This window comes from Cryptomeria japonica, chromosome 10 (assembly GCF_030272615.1).
Source record: "Cryptomeria japonica chromosome 10, Sugi_1.0, whole genome shotgun sequence".
NCBI classification, from domain to species: Eukaryota; Viridiplantae; Streptophyta; class Pinopsida; order Cupressales; family Cupressaceae; genus Cryptomeria; species Cryptomeria japonica.
This window is the reverse complement of record NC_081414.1, coordinates 139,267,640-139,288,387: the sequence shown is the minus strand read 5'-3', so window position 1 is coordinate 139,288,387 and position 20,748 is coordinate 139,267,640.

The following is a 20,748-nucleotide window of genomic DNA, read 5'->3' as shown; positions in this document are numbered from 1 at the left end:
CGGCCATCTTCATTATCTATTTCATTTCAGACTTATCCTTTTCATCCTTCCAGGATCTTTTCAGCATCCTCTTGGTTGAAACTTCTAAATGTAATGCATCTGTTGCACGAGTTCCTGCCCCTAAGTTCACTTTTTCCACCATGAAATCTTTACTTGTCGGATCAGCTATAATTTCATCAGTTTTTGGGTGAGCAATCTTCACAGTACAGTTACATGTATCTTCATCAAAATCAATGTTTGATACACTCTTTCACCTTTTGGCTATAGAAACCTTACCCAGACATTTATTGACCATATCCTCGATAGGGATAGATACTACAACAATGTTCCTCTTCTTACTAGTTAATGTGTTCTCCAACCATGTTGGCCCTAGGGTTGCGAGAGATTTGTCTGAACCAATTTCTACCTTCTTTTGATCTCTCACTACTAAAGTAGTGTCCACATTTAGGACTTCATCTATCTATTGGCTGCCACCCTCATCATCTAAATCTTGTACTTCCACATTTGGATTTGGAAAATAAATATCCATCTTAGGTATGGTCTCAAGGTCAATTACTATATCAGCAGGGGAAGATTTTCTTCTTCTCTTAGTTCTAGAAAGAATTATGCTTCCTATTGGTAAATCTTCTTTGCTTTGTACCCTTTGTATTATCTGCTCACCCTTCTCCTTTTTCCTGGAAGGACCTGCACAAGATGGAACAAGGGGATTAGAAACCAAGGTTTTAGTGGTAAAGGTTGAACTTTTTCTTGAACTTTTGCTCAGCCTCCGCTCTCTAAGCCACTTTTCTATCTTTCGGATAACCAAGAACATCCTAGTTTGAATATGTTCTTCTTCATTCTTCCCCCAATTTATTTCTTGAATTACTCCCTTCTGCCTATCGTCAATAAACTGGAAATCAAGCAGATCACTTTCATCATCAATAATATTTGCAGTATTCATCTTCAGACCATAATTCCTAATTTGTTGTACTTGTTGGAAATTGACACTCAATTGGTTGGTTTCACTATGTTTTCATTGATGGCAACATGGTAGTTTATTTTGGCTTCATGTTTTGGTTCAATTGTGTACCGGCAGGCACTTCACAGAGACTTCACCGACATCGGCACTGGTAGGATGGAAGGAATTCACAGGTTACTGGCAATGCAGGTGGACATGGTTTAGGTATTGGAGACTGACATCTTTTGGATCTAACATCAGCAATTTATTTTTATATTCATGTATTTATGTTATCTAGCCGACATGTATATTGATATTATAATTATCTTCGTAAGCCAACATAAGACATGATAGATTGTATAGGGTATCTAGGTCAGTTGGATTAGATCATTTTGATATATGTGATATGATGTGAATATATATTAGGAAGGAAATAATGAAGGAGATGCAAAATATATCTAAGAGATTATGTATGTGAGGATATTTGTGTAAAGGGTTTAGGGTTTCAGACCAGAAAAGATGGAGCTTAACCAGAATTGTATTCAGGCATAGAAGATGCTATCTCTATAGTTCAATAATTTCTCTGGATTAAAGTCTAGATTTATATGTAGTCAGTGAGGCTCCTTTTGTGATTGAGCAGTGTGCTCTAGGCTGTGAGCCTTTCTGCAAGTGCAGGCCCCTATATTTTGTAATACCTTTTCATATGGCCAGTGGATTGATATTGTGGGTCACAAATCCCACCATGGTTTTTCCTCTTTGAGGTTTTCTGCGTATAATTTTGTGTGTTATAGTATCCATTTATGTGATTGGTTTATTGATTGCATTACCTCTTTCAATCCTATATGTACTAGTATACCAGTTGGTATATGAATATTTTAATAAAGTTAAAATTAATCATACCAATAGAACATGTATTCACCCCCCCTCTCAGTGTTCTTGGATTCCAACTATTGGTATATGAGCCTTGTGCCTTGGAGGAAGTTTAACAGCTTGAGGGAGATCCTGAATCCGGAATCCATGGATATGGATTTTGAAAAGAAACTTCAGATGACACTTGAAGATTATGATATTGAAAGGATAAAGAACTTAAAGCTACAAGATGAATTGAATTATGCTAAGGAATTCATTCTTGTCCTACAGGAGAGGTTGTCATCTGTTCAAGGTAGGAGGAATGAACTTTTACAAAATTAGAATGATGAAGAGAAAGATGCACTTAAGGAGCAGTGTCAGAAGATGAGTCAGGAGAACATGGTCATGAAAAATGAAATGCAAGCTATAACCATGAGAATGTCTAAAGAGATTGAGGACCAGAAGAAAAAGGAAGAAAATCTTGTTGTATCTTTGAAGAACAAATTTGAAGAATGTGGTAGGTTGGTTCATGAGAATGATATGTTGAGAACTGATTTAGTACAATCCCAGAGTAATGAATAAGAGCTTGAGAGGTAAATGATAATTCTAAGAGATGATCTAACTACTGCAAGTGAATATAAAGAAAAATTCAAGATTAGTTCAACACAGCTAGATGAGTTATTGAAGAGACAAAGGCAAAATGGAGATTCCAGTGGACTTGGATTTGAGCAAGGACAAAGTTTGGGTACTACTAATGAAGATCAAAACCATAAGGAACTGGTGAGGCTATTCAATGCTTATAAATTTAATGATAGATGTTTTGTTTGCAATAAATTTGGTCACATGGCTAGGCAATGTAGAAACAGAGCAAATCAAAACCCTAATTCTACTCTCACTCAATGTTCTCAATGTAATAAGTATGGTCATAAGATAGAAGATTGCAGAATGGATGTTAAATGCTATGCATGTGGAAAATTTGGACATATGGCTAATCAGTGCAGGTCAAGTAATTATACCGGTTTTAGCAAAGCAATTCAAAGGAATAATGTTACATGTTATGCATATAATGAGGTTGGACATATTGCTAAATTTTGTAGAAGCAAAAATCCACCGGTTGGTAATGGACAATCAAATGAGAAAGGGGAAAAGAAGGTTAATGAAATTTGGCAAGATCATACCCAGAGATGGGTCAGGAAGACTGAAGATCAATCTACATATGGGAATGCACTGATTACTTATCTGGAAGAGGAGGTTGCTCCTGTATTGGCAGGTAGCTCATCCAATAACTAAGGTAGATGCCTTAGGGATAGGCAAAGTTCACGAAGATGTTGCATATGCCTCGGGAAGATGTTCTAGACATTGGAGATGCTTATCCAACATAGAGATGTTTAACAAAGATCCAGTATCTTTCACCCGAAGACATTTATATCAATGATGGATTAGGGTTTTTCTTGAAGGTTAAAAGGTTGAATCCACTTCATTTTTTATCACCTTGCATTCAGAGTGATTACGAGCAATTCAGAGCAATCAAAGGCGATTCAGTGTGATCAGATACCTTCTTGTGCGATTTCATCTACTACTGAAAGAGTTTGTTAAGGTTTCACCAACAGTGATTAACAGGTACTTATCTTTAATCATGGAAGAGGGATTATCATCTATTCCTATCTTTGTTGCAAAACTGATTGTTGTTGAGGTCAAGGACCGTCCCAGACCAACTTTCAAGCAATCTCTACATGTGGCTACCCTAGATGACTCGGTTGGAGCATTTTCCCGTCTTCCAAAATCAATTATGTATGTTGAAGATGTTAGGGCATACAAACACTATCACATTGAGGATTTGGGAACATTTGATATAAAGGGCATGTACATGAGCAAGCTAATGGGGGATTCTGGAAAGATCAAACCTGAATACAAGCACATTGAAGACTTAGGGTTTATCGGCATTCTAGACATTTCGAAATTCGAAGATGAAATAGTTAGGTATGTTTTGAGAAGAGTACATGGAGAGATTATCTAGTTGGATAGACCATACAAGATCACCAAGGAAGCCATCAGGGCACTAACAACTCCTACATTTTCATAGCTTATAAGATGATGAGAGAAAATGAGAAATTGGATCTATGTGGTTGGATGTTAGATGAATTATTGATAAACCTAGGAAAGATTAAAGGAGAAAAAAAAGGAACTTTCCGATATGGAAACTTGATTGTCTTTTTAATGCTATTATTCATGAATGAGACTCCCGGTTTTGGGAAAAGACAATGGGCATTTGACATCCCAGTAGTGAGGCAATTAAAACAGTCAATTGCTACATTAGGTAGTCAAAGAGATGACAAAATATGGGGATATTTTAAAGCATTCTAGAAAGCTATGAAATCTAGAGAAAGGGTTCCTAAGAACATTGTTGAGAAATACTCAACTGACATATGCTTCATGGTGAAGAAAGATGAAACACTCATGGAAGCGGTCAAGCCCTGAAAGATTTGGGTTGAGGAAATGGGCTATGAAGTTGATGGACAGATTTTAGATGCTTATGCAAAAAAATTTATTGATGCACCTATTGATAAAGCTGAGAAGCCCTGTGGTACTACTAAACAGACGACACAAGAGGTTGAAACAGAGTTCAACCGAAAGAAAAGAGAGAAGCAGGAAGGAAAGGCAAGTAAGTTTCTTGAGAAGGTCTCATAGGACATTAAAGCATTGATTGATGTTGTCCCGAAGAAAGGTAGGAAGAGAAAAGAACCAGAAGTATTCATTCAGTCTATTACAGTTGAGTCTACATATGAGGATGACACAACCCTAGATTTCAAAAGGGTTATAAGGAAGAAAACAGAAGAAACCAAGGTAGAAGCTAAAAAGCAATTGGTTAGGAAAGTTACATTCAAGTTACTGATACAGAAATAAGTACCAAAAGTAACACCTTTAGCTCCATCCGATACCGCAAGAAGGAAGAAGAAGGCTGACATTGATCTAGCAATTGAATCTGGTAATGTAACTATCATTCCACCAAAAACTTGTGCAGAATTAGTCAATGAGATTACTAAGGATGGTATGTTAAAGAATGTATAGTTTTATTATGAGAATTTAAAGGATGATAAACAAAGAGAGATAGAGGAAGCAGTAACATTGTATTTGGATATTTATAAGAAAGCCTTAATAGAGATTGAAAACTAAATACTAACATAATTGTATGATGTGCTAGATGGTAGGAGACTACCAGCAATGCAAGAAAACAAGCACATAAAAATTCAAGAATTGTTATCTGTTTGTGTTTCTATTACTCCAAAGGATATGGATAGGACACTTGAGGTAGCAAATAGAAAAGTATTTAACAACAAACATAGAATAACTAGTCTGATGCTAGGAAGGGTAAATGAGATGGTAAAGGAGACCCACAAGGCATTGGTTAAGTTATTTGAAGAGAACTGAGGTTTCTTTACTTCACCAGAATCAAAGATAGATACTACAAACATCCTAGTTGAAGGGAAAGGAAAGGGTATTATGGGTACTTCACCCTCAATTTTGAAAAACATTAAGATAGTCGAAATTAAGCCCCTGATAGATACAAATGTATAGGCAAATGTTGAGATACTAGAAAATAAAGAGAGTGTAAAGTTTGATAATGTATAGGATACTAATGTTGAGGATAACAGTCCTCTAGATACAAATGTATAGGATGAGGTTACAGTTCCTACAGAGGAATCGACAGTTACAGAGACTGCAGCAAGTGGCGAAGCCACCGATGCAAGTGAGGAAGCTATAAGGGATAAATCATCAAAGGAGAAGAAAGAGGAATCTGTTAGGGAACTGGTAGTAAGTCCATCATTGTTGTCAATTAACACCTCATAGGTTGTAAAGAAAAAAATAACCGAGATGAGTTCTACTGAACTCATGATGATGGCTGCATAGAAATGAATGAAGGAGGGATCTATGGATAAAGGGATTATTGATCAGTCTATCATTGTTTTGCACATACTAGTCCTAGATTGCAAGTTTGACAGAGAAGTGAGCCTATCCAACAAGCTTAAGATAATTACAGAGCACATTTCAAAGGATTTTCAATCCTTGCGGCAGATTTCAAACCGGTAAGCACTAGAGAGGTTCACATAGGCAAAAAGAGCTACATTTGATCAAGTAATTGAGTATGAGAGGAAGAAGAATGATGAAAAGTTGAAATTGATAGATAATTATTTAAAGAAGTGTACAAATATTTATAGGGTATGTTGTAACACATATGTACTTATAGTTATTGTGGATAAGAAGATTAAGGAATTTCGAGAGAAAATTGCAAGTATAGCTAATTCTTTTGATGGATTGAATTCATTGAATACATCCATTGATGGTCAAATTTTGGTTTTGGAAGTTCAAGTTTCTTCTTTTGAGAAAGAAAAAGACAAAATCATAAGAAGAGCCAAAACTCTAAGAGGTTTGGTGAGTCCCAGGTTGGATTCACTTAGTGTACATAAGAAGGAGAGTATAGATATGGCTGGCAAGCCCACACCGACAGATCTAAATGAGAAAGAGTCCTTTGCCCATATGCTAAATGGACTTGTATCTATTTCAAGCACTTTCAAATCTGGTTGGGATATTTATCTTAAGCTATTAGAGAAGTCTTATCCAGAAATTTTCAAATTTGTTAAGCTCCGGTAAGGTATTTTTGGGATATTCATTGTACAGTTTTGGATTTTTTGTATTCTTTTTGGAAATTTTGATGGCATTGATGTCAAAGGGGGGGTGATATAGATGTGAAAAAGAAAAAAGGGAGTTGTATACATTAGAGGGAGTATGGAGTATTTTATATTGATGAATATTCATCTCAGGGGGAGTAGGCAGGATGAAACCGACAGATGAAACCATGATCATTTTTCACATGAGTGTTTCCATCAATGCCAAAGGGGGAGATTGTTGGCAATTGACACTCAATTGGTTGGTTTCACTATGTTGTCATTGATGACAACATGGTAGCTTATTCTGGCTTCATGTTTTGGTTCAGTTATGTACTGGCATGCACTTCACAGACACTTCACCAGCACCAGCACCGATAGGATGGAAGGAATACTTAGGTTACCGGCAATGTAGGCCGACATGGTTTAGGTATTGGAGACCGACATTTTTTGGATCCGGCATCGGCAATTGATTTTGATATTCATGTATTTATGTTATCTAGCTGACATGTATATTGATATTATAATTATCTTTGTAAGTTGACATAAGGCATGATAAATTGTATAGGGTATATAGGTCAGTTGGATTAGATCATTTTGATATATGTGATATGATGCGAATATATATTAGGAAGGAAATAATGAAGGAGATGTGAAATATATCTGAGAGATCATGTATGTGAGGATATTTGTGTAAAGGGGTATTCTGGTAAAGGGTTTAGGGTTTCATACCAGAACAGACAGAGCTTAACCGGAACTGTATTCAGGCATAGAAGATGTTATCTCTGTAGTTCAATCATTTCTTTGGATTGAAGTTTGGATTTATATGTAGTCAGTGAGGCTCCTTTTATGATTGAGCAGTGTGCTCTAGGTTGTAAGCCTTCCTACAAGTGTAGGCCCCTATATTTTGTAATATCTTTTCATATGGCTGGTGGATTGATATTGTGTCACAAATCCCACCATGGTTTTTCCTCTTTGAGGTTTTACACGTATAATTATGTGTGTTATGGTATCCATTTATGTGATTGGCTTATTGGTTGCATTACTTCTTTCAATTCTATATGTACCAGTATACTGGTTGGTATATGCATGTTTTAATAAGGTTAAAATGAATCATACTAGTAGAACATTGATTCACCCCCCCCTCTCAGTGTTCTTAGATTCCAACAGTACTGAAAGCCTTAAGTGAGCTCTTCTTCGAACCTCATATTCATCCATGCAATTTGCCCATAAATATTCTAGATTTAGTATATGTTGAAAATATTTCTTGAGTATAAGGTGGGCCGCTACAAACCCCTTAGCATCAAAATCAATTCAGGGTGTATACAACTAAAATTTGAGCTTCTTGAACTCCAACTCTAAATTCAGGGCATCTGAGGCACTATTACAAGTGTAATAAGTCAACTCAATGGGAAAATAAACTCATATTCGATGCTTCGCCCTGTATTCTTTGTCAATATGAGCAAGTTGTCTACATACTTCAATTAAAACTTGCCTGTCAAAGGCATATCTTGGCAACTTATATGGTTCACCTTCATAACCACAAACCCTCAAATAAGTGAATCTGGAGATTTGAATATAGAAGCTCCCATATGTGCTTACAAACTGCATGGCTTCCTCGTTCAATATTTTATGGATATCCCCTTTCAACTCAAACACCAGTCTCCCCAGGAAAACATCATGGAGTCTGTGATAATTCTCAATGACTTTGTTCTATTGCAAAATGTGGATGATAATCATATATCTTCATATCATTTTGCCAATTTTCATGGTATAAGCCAACCCATTGGTAAGTGCAAGCTAAATAGTATATGAGGTAAGATGACATATAGAATTTTTTGTTACCAAAAAAAATTAAACCCTCATGCATCCTTTCAGCAATCCACTCCACCCAATCTATGTATCTCCCATCATCTAAAATAACCTGAACAAAGAAGTGTTGACATGTGTTTTGACACACCCACCAACAGTCAGGTAGTTTATGCAAACACTCACCACCTCTCCTGAAAAGTAACGAGTTTGGAAGAACTTACTACCCCAAGGTCTCTATATTTAGGTCTCGATGGTGATGGATAGTGCAATGGTTGATGTGGTTATACCTGTAAAGGGGCCTGCTAGTTAGAACTAAATCTCGCTGGTTACAGATAATTGCACTTCCTCTTTTTTTTGTATTTTATGATTTGAGATTCTTTAGGGAAATAAAATGCCAAGTGTAAGGGAAACAAGAAAATAACAATAAAGATCAATATAATGATAACTTAATGAACTATTCAATTAGTTCCCTGCAATCCAAGCAATTATCAAATATTATCCAAGTTAGCATTCAACAATGACCTCCAGAAAATCTGCAAAATCATCAATTTCACAAATCTGTGGAAATAAAATCATCAACAATATGGCCTATCATAGTAATTCTCATACACCACTGACGTGCGCAATACAATTCATAAAATGATAGACAAAATGATTAAACCACGTTGCTAACTCAAAACAATAGACACTACCAGATTACACAGAACAATTTGGTAGAATATAAACGTACATTAGGCAATCTACAAGCTGCTTTTCATTTTAATCTCCATGAATGTATAGCAAAAATAACTCAAACTTCTTAATAATCTACAAAATACTCTAAAATCTCTAAGTAGGCCACAAATCATCAATTTGGGACCCCTACAAATGAATCTAACTTCTCAATTTATAGAAGTTTTCCACCCTATTATCTACAAAATAACTCTACTCTAAATTAAGAACTGATCCTAGGAGTCGCAGTTAACTTGCAAGTTTCTGCCTTGATACTCCACTTAACTACAAAATGGGGATTGCATGAGCACTACGAAGACCCTGCTTGGTGAGCCATGTTTTCGTAATCATGCAAAATTTCTCTCAAAATTGGAACTTGAGTAGGAGTGGTAGCTTTGCTATCTTTAGCAATTGTATGCTTATCTTTTATTTCTTGGAAAAAGCCTTATAATTTTGAATTATACATGCAACTGCTTGGACTGGAGGATTGGCTACATGCTTGATTCTAAATTTATATTTCTTCAAAACCTCATCTGCATGTGCTCCTTGCTCATCTAACTCCTTCACCGTATCTGCCACCTCTTGACACTGAGTAATCAGCTGTGTGTATCTATCCATAAGGGCAATGTCGAATTGGGAAGCACGCCCTAGGTTTTGTACCTCATACGCATCCCACTAATTCAAAAATTATTGCTGATCCATTATTCTAGTATCAGCTATTCTGAGGCCAAAAGGTCCCAGTATATTTGTCATAAGATTCTCTTATGAAAAAATTTCCCTGAGGAGAGGGTCCTGAATGTTAGTCATATCCTTGATATATTGTTGATACATCTCTATCTTCAGCTCCAAAATGTATATATAGGACTGTAAATTTTCATATCTATCCCCTCCTAAGAGATCCTCTTCTACTACCACCTCTTCTCCCAGTCGTAGTATCCTTTTCAAAACTCAGAGTTGTTTATTGAAAGTGCTCTCCTTATGCTCCCATTGTGTCAAGCAGGTTGCCAAAGCTCCACCTACCTATACTGCCTTGCGGTATATTTCCATTGTATTCTGCAAGAACAATCTAATCTTGGCCGCATTTACCTGGGTCCAAGATTTGGCAGCAGCAGCCACTCGTCTCACCTCTAGTAGTGCCTTTACCTCTCCCTTTGGCAATGATGAGGTTGAAGGTAGGTCATCCATTCTACAAGAGTCTAGAGGTTTACACATTTCTATCAAGAGCTATTTATATTGCCCAAGTTGTGCCTTAAGCTCCATATTTGAGGTGTGCTCCTTTTCCATGCGCCCTCTGACAACACTTGTGGCTAGCTCCAAGGTATCCGGCTCTGCCCACTTGGTTTGCTTACCCAAATTTACCTGGGATTATTTGATATTTGGGAGAAACCTGTCCTTTGACTTCATGTGGTACTGCCACATCTACAATCACCTCACCAGAATCTATCTTTGATAAATGATGGATGGTTTTCATCTTTTTAACCTTTGGAGGTTCCTCAGTGATTACTTGTTGTAGAGTGACCTCTAGGAGTTCTACTTTTCTCTTTTTCTTCCTGAAGGTGAAATCTAGCCATTGTGGTATATCTTCATCTTCATCACCTTGATGTGATACAATATCCGCAGTTATGACATGAACCTCTTCCTGCTCCTCTGCTTCATCTCCTACTTCGGCTCTCATTTGCCCTGAGTCTTGGAGCGATGAAATCTGGTGGGCTAGGTTCGCTTGGAGAGCTTGTTGCTTGTGTAATTCTCCTAGCTTGCCACTTACCTCTTCATTGAATGTCATTTCTTCATCACCTGGCTCCGCCTCTGCTTGCCCGATTGCTATATCCTTTAGAAGGTCCTCTTGATCTTGGGGGGTTAGGATCAACCTTTCATTGAATATGTCTTATGCTTCACCCCCTTCACCTTCTAGCGGTCGTTGTTGCTCAAGATCCTCTTCTTCTTGATCAGAGTCAGACTCAACGTTTCTAACTTTTACCCCTTCAGTAGTGAATGTGAAACCTTGCACTTCGGGCTTCCCTATAGATATATTGACTAACGGTGGTGTAGGAGCAGTGGTGCCTGCAGCACTTGTTGTACCTATAGAAGGTGGCTAAGTGGGTATCTTCTCAGTGGCTTCTACATTCTCTTCTTGTTCCTAGCTACCCTCTCCTACAGTGTGGCCTATAACCGTCCTCGATGGGAGAACTTTGGTGAGTGGTACCGAGCCTAGCCCATCGGTCACCCCTAGGTCTGCAGCCTTCTTCAATAGTTAAAATTCCCTCATCTTTTCCTGGAGTTTCTTCAATAAGTCCTCAGTGCTCTCTTGAGGCTTGTCTTCCTCACCTGGGTCGGTGGAGGTATTCTACCTTGAGGCTGACCTTGTCTTTCGAGTGTATTCCTTATGGCCTCTTGACCGAGGTACCCCTAAGGTGGATTCCTTCTGTTTTGTTTTTGCTACGTTGGGACTTACCCTATGGCTTAACCATTATTTAGTTCTATTGATGACCACCCAGGAGACCTTCTCCATATTTGTATCTTTAGTTACAAACCATTTTACTAGGGAGAGGGGCCTCTTATCTATCCCTGATTCTCTATAGACTAGATCAAGTAACTCTCCATCATCCCTCAGGTCCTTTGGGAGGTTAGTCTCAATACCAAAATCTCTTACCCGTGGGACATATAACCTATTATAGTTATTTTCCTTGACCTCGAAGATATCTTGTAAGTTGGCTCAAAAGTCTTCCAAGCTAGGCCTGTGTCCCTCATATGCCTTAGGCATAGCTTGTTTGAGTTTCTCATAGGGATCATATAACTCCCTAGCATGACCGTATTCCTTCAAGTTTAAATCTTGAAGCTCTTGTTCCACCAACTTTGCCACTTGTATCTTGGAACAAGCAAAGTATCCAATAGACACCAAGAAATCAATTCTTATTTTATGCTTTGATGACAACAATGACTGGAGGCCTACAAGTTGTCTTACATATTCTAGCAGAATCACCCTATCCTTGCAATAACGAGGCAACAACATTGGGTTCCCTGTGAATACACTAACCCTGATGTAAGTGGAGCGTGGGTTTTGGATGAACCATCATGCCCACTCCCGGATGATAGCCATAGCCTATGGGCTAATCTGATATCTTACATCTCCTGTCAATTTGATGATTATTGGGAAAACAAAGGCATCATTAACTCTCTTGAAATGCAGCTTAGCATTGGCTAGAGTGAGTTGGGAATAATACTCCCATATCTTCTTCTGCCCTTCCTTCTCTCCCAATTGTCCTTCCACATGTAGGCCTGGGAATTTTCCGGCTCTGGCAGCTACCTAGATGACATATGATGTGAAGAAGAATTTTTGTGTGTGCTTCACCTCTTTCATCTGCTTACAAATATTATCAGAGAGGATCTATGGCTAGTCAAAGTATTGTTTCCCTATCAAGATAGTGTTCATGAACTGGAACATCCATGGATAGAAGTGCTTGCAGTCTGGCTTGCCAAAGGCCCTGCTGATCATAATGATCAGGTCCTTTTGGGGTTCTTTGAAATCTGCCCTTAGGATCTCTGTTGCCTTAAGCCCTGTCTTTCTTTCTTCCTCTAGCTAATTGGCATTCATGTGCCTCTTACTAGCTAATATTTTGTCATTCCATGCCTTTAAGGCCTCTTATTTGGTTAACAGAAACACTTCTTCCCTAGTGGGGATACCAAAGATGAACCACAACGTATCTGGGGATAAATCTATAACTATTTTTCCCTGTGTGTCTGTGCACTTTCTAGTCTCTAGATTGAAAAATGGGGCAATGGCCATTATTAACTCTGGTGTCTGCAATGATTGTGGGAATACAGTGGCCTCTACTAGGCCAGATCTCTTGATTCTTCAGCGGAGGGCCTCCAGGCCAGGTTTATTCAACTGAGTTATGATATCTTCTATTTCTATATGGCCGATTTCAGTGTCTGTAACCCATCTGATTTGATCCTCAAGCTTTGAGACATGGACTTGTCCCTAGTAATTGTACTTCATGGTAGCTGGGAGTCTATCAATTTCCTTGCCTCTTTTGTTGGCGGATGAGTCCATCTAACCACAGGAACCTGCAAGCCAAACACAAATCTTCAGTCTCCAAAATTAAGCATAAACTTTAATTTGCTTCGAGACTTCGGGGTCCCAGGTTAGGCACAAGAGGAGAAGGTGCAGAACTCCAGAGGTTTGGGGTTTCGAGGTTAGGTCTATACAAAAACCTCCTGGAACTCTGAGGTTTCAAGGTTCCGGGGTGGTGGGAAGGCAAGGCACCCGGAACTTCGGGGATCCGAGGTTGAAAATGGGCACCCGGAACTTGGGGAATCTGGGGTTCCAAGGTGTGGAAATGAAAACGCCCAAAACTCCGGGGATCTGGGGTTGAAAACTAGGGCATGCAAACGAACGTGAAAGAAAAGAAAACAAAAGGAAAGAAAAGGAAAACTAACTAAGAAAACACAACAAGGGAGAGAAAATTCACCAACCTGGTGAATCGAAGTGCCCTAAAATGCCAAAGGAAGCTCGAAGGTCTAGAAGTTCGCGACTTGGAGCTCGAGAGGAGGAACTGTGGATGCACAAATGAACTTTCAAAGTCCATTATCTCTATTTATAACCCCCCCTGAACTCGTCTGTACGAAGGTGTTAAACGCAACCTCGGGACTCTGGGGTCCCGAGCTTCCGAGCTCGACAAAAGGAAAGGAACACCATACCCCGAAACTCCGGGGGTCCGAGGTTCCAGAGCAGGTAGCAAAGATGACCTTGGGAGTCTGGGGTTCCAAGGTCAACAACAAAAATGACCTCGAGACTCTAGGAATCCGGAGTTCTGAGGTCAAAAGACAAAAAGACCTCAGGACTTCGGGACTCCGGAGTTTCGAGGTCATCAACAAAAACAAACCTCGAGACTCCAGGACTCCAGGGTTCTGAGGTCAACAATAAAAATGACCTTGGGACTCCAGGAATCCAAGGTTTCGAGGTAAAAACCAAAAAAAGACCTTGGGACTTCGGGATTCTGAAGTTCCGAGGTAAAACCAAAAAAAGGCATAACAAGAAGTACATCCAATCTTCCCAAAAGAAGGCCATCTAATTCCCTCTAATCTTATGGAGCAAAATGAGAATATCTCGTACCTCTCTAATCAGATGTTCTCTGGTTAACGGTATAGGTAAATGAGAGCCACCCTTCTGAAGCTTCAATAACCAGTTTCGGGTAATAACACTTCAATATATTGTCATTTTCGAAAAACAGCTCCTGCGACTTAGACACTGTCTAGTCCTCATACTGTTCCTTCTCATGAATCTTCATGACTGCAGCAATGGTTTCCCAATTCACTTTCAAAAAAAAATCACCATTTGTGGTTTGGATGCTCCTCTGCATAAGGTCATAGTGGTTCATAAATTCTTAAACTAATTCTGGATAGAGAACGACTGGTGGAAAAGTTGTTGCTTCTAGTAACCCACTATCAATTTTTTTCTGCATGAGATGGGAATTTGCAGAATCCCGCACTTTCTCATGAAAATATTTTAAATCTATTGATGGGAGGAAAGTATCACCTAAATCTGGGTGTGAACAAACTAGCCCTGAGTTTTGGTCAAGTTTAGGCAATGTTGGTCTCATCTTGGGTTTCTACACAAGACTCAAAGGTAAACAAGAAACTTTGCAAGAAAACAAATTAACAACGCACCTTGAATACATGGAATAACAAGGATGAGGGAAAAAAAAAACTCACCTTGAAAGAGGATTCTTGATTTAAAAAATAGAGGTCAAATCATCATGCATAGCGTCCAACACTTGCTTAATTGTGAAATGGGCAACTATGAGAAATGATTTTAAAACAAACAAGAAAACTCAAGTAAGGGCGAAATAATTGCTCACACGATTCATTCAGGATTAATTGACTACTTATCCAAGTCTTCTTACTCTGAAAAGACCCTTTCTTGACATCTCATCATTATCCGGCTTATTCCTTCCTCTTTTTGATTACCATGTAATATAGTATACCTCACGACTTATTATCTCAGGTTATTTTTAAATTTGGAATATTCCTTTTTTGAAACACCCACCAACATGATCCTTTCCTTTTCCGCTTGAAGCCGCATTCATCCAACATTGAACCTTGAACTATGAACCCCTTCAACGGTGGTTCACGGATTCAAGTTCAACAAAACCAAAATAGTCTACTGACAGACCAACATAAGAATATATAATGCACCTTGCTAAAGACAAGACTTCAGACCAAAATCCACTCATACACATATTGAACCTTGAACCTTGAACTTTTAACAATGGTGGTTCAAAGTGTATATGGTGAAAATGGATAACAATAATAATGATATTGAAAGGCTAAATGAATTCAACCACAAAACCCTAGCCTAACAACAACAAAGATCCACCATAACATATGAAGATTACCTAAGACAATGCAAATCAAATGAAATCACAAAGATTATACCATCACATATCCAATAGGGTTTGGATCTCCATTCTTCCTATCTCCATTGATCTTGCTTGATATATTTGCTCTCAGATTTTATGTGCACAAGAGCTCAATAAAGAACAAAGATTTTATGGGAATGATAAAGAATTAAGCTTAGATATTTATTTAATTAGACTGGACAATTTTGGGTGTCTACATTTTTCCCCTCTTTGAGACAATGCGGCTTGTCGCGTTGTTTCAAAGAAGATAAGATGAACTGATACAGAGTTGCTACCAGAGGTTCGACCTCCTGCCTCAACAACTAGAAGGATTTTGGCTTCTAAAACAAAAAGGTGCTAGTAAGGGCATCTACTCGTGTGGCCATACATGCAGCACTTTCAGCTCTGTAAATACAGAAGGCTCCCAGCTGGTAGGGGTTACGCCCTACAACTAATCAAATAAATTTGATCAAACGGGTTTATGGGGAGACATAGTGTTGGTATAAACTAATCAGCACACATTATCCATAGTTTTCACCATGAATACAGTTGTTTATAGTGGTTTGGAAGAAGATGGCTTTTCTTTTGCTACCACTTGGGTCGTTCTCTCCTCACTAGTAGTCCTAATGACCACACAGGAAGACAGACCCTCTAAAGAGTAAACAAAAAGAGTCTATTGCTCAAGACACAAAAGACAATGATTCAATTTTAGTGCACCAATTGAAGTGTTTGCTAGTCTATGAAAACAAGGCACAAAATAAAAATCCAAAAACCCTTGCTAAGGACTTGCAACAAAGATCTATTAGTAGTTTGGATTGTTTGAAATAATCACCCCTTCCTGCAAGCACACAAATTAGGTAAATTTTAGATCCAAAAGACTTTGTGAAATAGGGGCCTTCAACAATGCATTTTGTTGACCAATTCAAATATTTGATTCATCATAAAAAAAGACCACCTATAAAATTTCAAGAGATTTCCAGAAATGTAAGAAAATCCAAAAAAATTGGTAATTTGCTCAAAAAATTAATTTTTTATGAAAATTCATATAAAATGCAAAATCAATCCAAAAAATCTAAAATTTTTACTGGAGAGTCCCGATGGTCTTCCAAACCTATATAAAAAAATTTCTGCAACAAATCCAAGCAGTTTGTGAGATATGAGTAAAATAATACAAAACCCTAATTTTCAAAGATCTGATTTTTGAGGAATTATTTTGCATCAAATTTAAAATCACAAAAAACAAATCTTGTGTATAATTCTGAGATATTTCAAAATATGTAAGAAAATCTAAAAAATTCACTAATTTTCTCTCAAAATTAATTTTTTATGAAAAATCATAAACAAATCATATAAATTGAACAAGTGATAAAAAAAATCTGAAATTTTTACTAAATCCTTCTAATACTTTTCCTGACTTGCACAAAAAATTTGATGCCAAAATTCGAAGCCGTTTGTGAGATCTGATCAAAATAAGGAAAAACCCTAATTTTTAAAGATCTGATTTTTAGGGAAATATTTTGCATCAAAATTAAAATCACAAAGAACAGATACTATGTATAATTATGAGATATTTCCAAAAATGTAAGAAAATCCGAAAAATTATCTCATTTGCTCTCAAAATTAATTTTTTATGAAAAATCATAAAAAATTCATAGAAAATGAAAATGTACTCCAACAATTTTGAATTTTGGATTGAGAGCTCCTAATACTTTCTTCAACCTGCAAAACAAATTTGGTGTAAAATTTCCAAGTTGTTTGTGAGATATGATCAAATCTCTCCAAGATCTTGATTTTGTGTCCAAAACCCTAGCTGCACAAGGTTATTCTCCAAATTGTTTTACAAAACAACAATATAGGGTTGGAAAAATCTGCAAAAAACACAAATCTAACAAAAATCCATGTCCCACGGGGTGTGCCAAAATGTATATGGTGAAAATGGATAACAATAATAATGATATTGAAAGCCTAAATGAATTCAACCACAAAACCTTAGCCTAACAACAACAAAGATCCACCATAACATATGAAGATTACCTAAGACAATGCAAATCAAATGAAATCACAAAGATTATACCATCACATGTCCAATATGGTTTGGATCTCCATTCTTCCTATCTCCATTGATCTTGCTTAATATATTTGCTCTTAGATTTTATGTGCACAAGAGCTCAACAAAGAACGGAATGTGGTTGCAAGTAGGATCACCTATGTTCAAAAGCGTAGTGTAGTCAAGTAGTCAACGGGGGGTGAATGCATAGTGAGTTAGTTAGAATGCATAGATTGATTAGAATGATTGATTAGGGTTTGATAATGAAGGAAGCATCTCCTTATATAGAAGACACTATATGAAATGGAGGGATAAGATTGAGAGGTGTAAAAAGAGGTTGGCTATGATTAGAGGGTAGGTAAAAGAAATAATAAAATAATGAAAGGGGTAGGTAGTGTATGAATTAAGAGAAGAATGACATGTGTCATGGATAGAAAAGGTTAATGAATTAATTAAATAAATAAAGATTTATTTAATTAATAGAAGGAGTGAGATCAATTAAATAAATAAAATGTTTATTTAATTTAAGAAAAGGATAATTTAAATAAATAAATATATTTATTTAAATGAGAAATAAGGCTAGAAGAGGATAAATGAATTAATTAAATAAATAAAGATTTATCTAATTAATAGAAGAATTAAGCTTAGATAATTAAATAAATAAAGACTGGACAATTTTGGGTGTCTACACAAAGGTTCAAGTTCAAAAATGCACTCAACACAACTTTAATAAAGCCCTGACCACAGAGCGACAAGACCTCTTGAACCTGAACTTTGTACCTTGGACGAGTTCAACATAAAGGTTCAAGTTCAAAGAATTTATGACCCAACATATAACTAAACTTTACACGAGGCTCCACTTTAAAGAACACTGACAAGAATTATTCAATCCTAACAATTGAAAATTAAGGGAGGGTAACACATTCCAAAACTCAAAACAATTGACCCCGAAGACTCAAAATTGAACTTACAAGACTTAGAATTCAAAAATTAGTCCGTTAAAACTCCATTCAGAGAGGGGTTTTGAACAAGAAACTGCAAATTCATAATCAAGACAAAAGAAAACTTCTAGAAAAAAAGGAAAGATTAATAGACATCACAATTTTCATTCAAATGCAAAAAACTACAATAACCCTTTTCAAATGATTGAAAACCCCTTCAGAAATCAAATAGCATACATAGGAAAAGAGAGCACATACAAGGTTCATACTCAATGAATCAAACAAGAATTTCATAATATCTTTAGTTACCATTCAAAACTAATAAATGAACATATTCCACACACGCAACCAAGAAAGATTGAAAGATACTTGCATACGGATTTAAAATCCCACCTCAGGTTCTGTGGAGACAAACAAATTTAAATTAGATCGATGAAGAACTGAATTTCAGACACAATCCATGAACAACCAGAAGATATCAACTATAAATGAATCAAATTCAACATAAGGATTTCTAGCCAAAACTTCCAATCATAAATCCAAGAAATCTTTCGTGAAAGGAAAAACCCACTCAACAAGAGTTTTTTTTTAAATTCTCAAGTCATTTGTACTTCCCAAAAAATTCCCATATAAAATCTCCAGAGTGTTGTTACAACCCCCAAAAGAAGCTCTAAAAAATTATTATAAAAAATAATTAAAAACTCTCTCAACTCCTACAAAAATTTCCAAATTAAGAAAAACTATCCTCCACCGTTTTTAAATCTCAAAAATCATAAAAATAGGAATATTAAATTAATATCCCACCCAAAAATCCTAATAAAACAATATTAAAATCCCCAAAATAAAATATATATTTAATACTTATTTTCCAACTCATAATTTATCCTTCCACCAAATAAAAATTAAAAATTAAAACAATTAATAATAATATGTATATTTATTATTAAAAATAGGAGCACATTAAAATATTATATCAATCAATTAATTAATTATTAATATGATCACCCCACTTAGGTTATTTTTATATTAATAAAAAAGTAAATATAAAATACCACTACAAAATAATAATTAACAATTTTACTAAATAATATCATTAGACAAATAAACCAAAACTCACAACACAACACAACTACTCACGCTAGGATACTTGGATATTGTCTTGATGACAATCCAATATGGTAAGACAACACAAGATAATTGTCCCTAGTTCGATACAATGGCTAAGGCTAGGAATAATTTTGGGCTTTTATGCTATCTCCATAGTTGCCATTGGGAATAAAGACGCGCTTAGACCTGTGGAGCTAGGTGGAGTCAATGTTTAGTGCCTGCATCCTACATAACACAAAATGTCTTGAGAAACATATATATACATATAATTTTTTGAGTGCTACTAGGGAGATATATCTTGAATAATTTTATAATGTATCAAGATCAAGACCAATTTGCACATTTGGAAAGCAACAAATTTACATGCACAATGACAAAGTTCCAAACCATTTTGTTAAAGGGTTCATCAATTTTGTTACAAGGGGATCTTATAATTAAGTATTTTTTGGGGGGTGGGTTGTCATCATTTCTTTGGTATTTGATTCCACTATTTTATCATCAAGATAAATTCAAAGAACTATTTTTTCTTATACAAATGGGATAAGGAATCACTACCTTTAATAGGATCTAGTGCCTTATATCTTTGAACTTGTTATTGTTGGCCATATGATGGAATTGATTATGTGTTGCATTGATGTTTTATCAATGATGTCAACACTAGTTGTTATGGTTGTTTACCAGCTTTCGATAGAAGGATTGGATTGGGAAGATTATCAGTTGATTGTCACCGATATGATCTGGATGATAGAATAAGTTTGTATGGATGGTTCATATGCTTTTGAAGTAAGTTTTAGTTAGTTGGTATTGACTTGATGATCAGATGCTATCTCATGTTCTAGTAAGCTTGCTTTATTGGTTCGGTAAGGGTTTCACCGATAGAGATTTATTGAAGATCTTTGATGTAATGCATAAGTGGTGTTGGTGCAACTTTTAGAAGGGATTTAGGATGTTGATGGTTATTGTGTTCGTGCCTCGACTGATTGGTGTCATTGCTTTGGTGTGTGTGGATCTTATTTAGGTTCGGTGTTATCTAGGTTATGGACTGATTTTCATGTAACGTGTTGGTAGATCCTCTAATGCACTTTCAAGGTGATGTTTGTTTGGCCTTAGGCCGACATGCTTTATGATTTTATTTTAGGATTATGTAATGGATGCATTGAATTATCATTTGGGTGGCCGACCTAATTGGTTAGGTCTCGGGTTGGTATAAATATATGTAAGATCTCATTGTAGATCATGGAAAGGAGTGAATAATGTAATAATCATTTTTGCAGAGGATTTG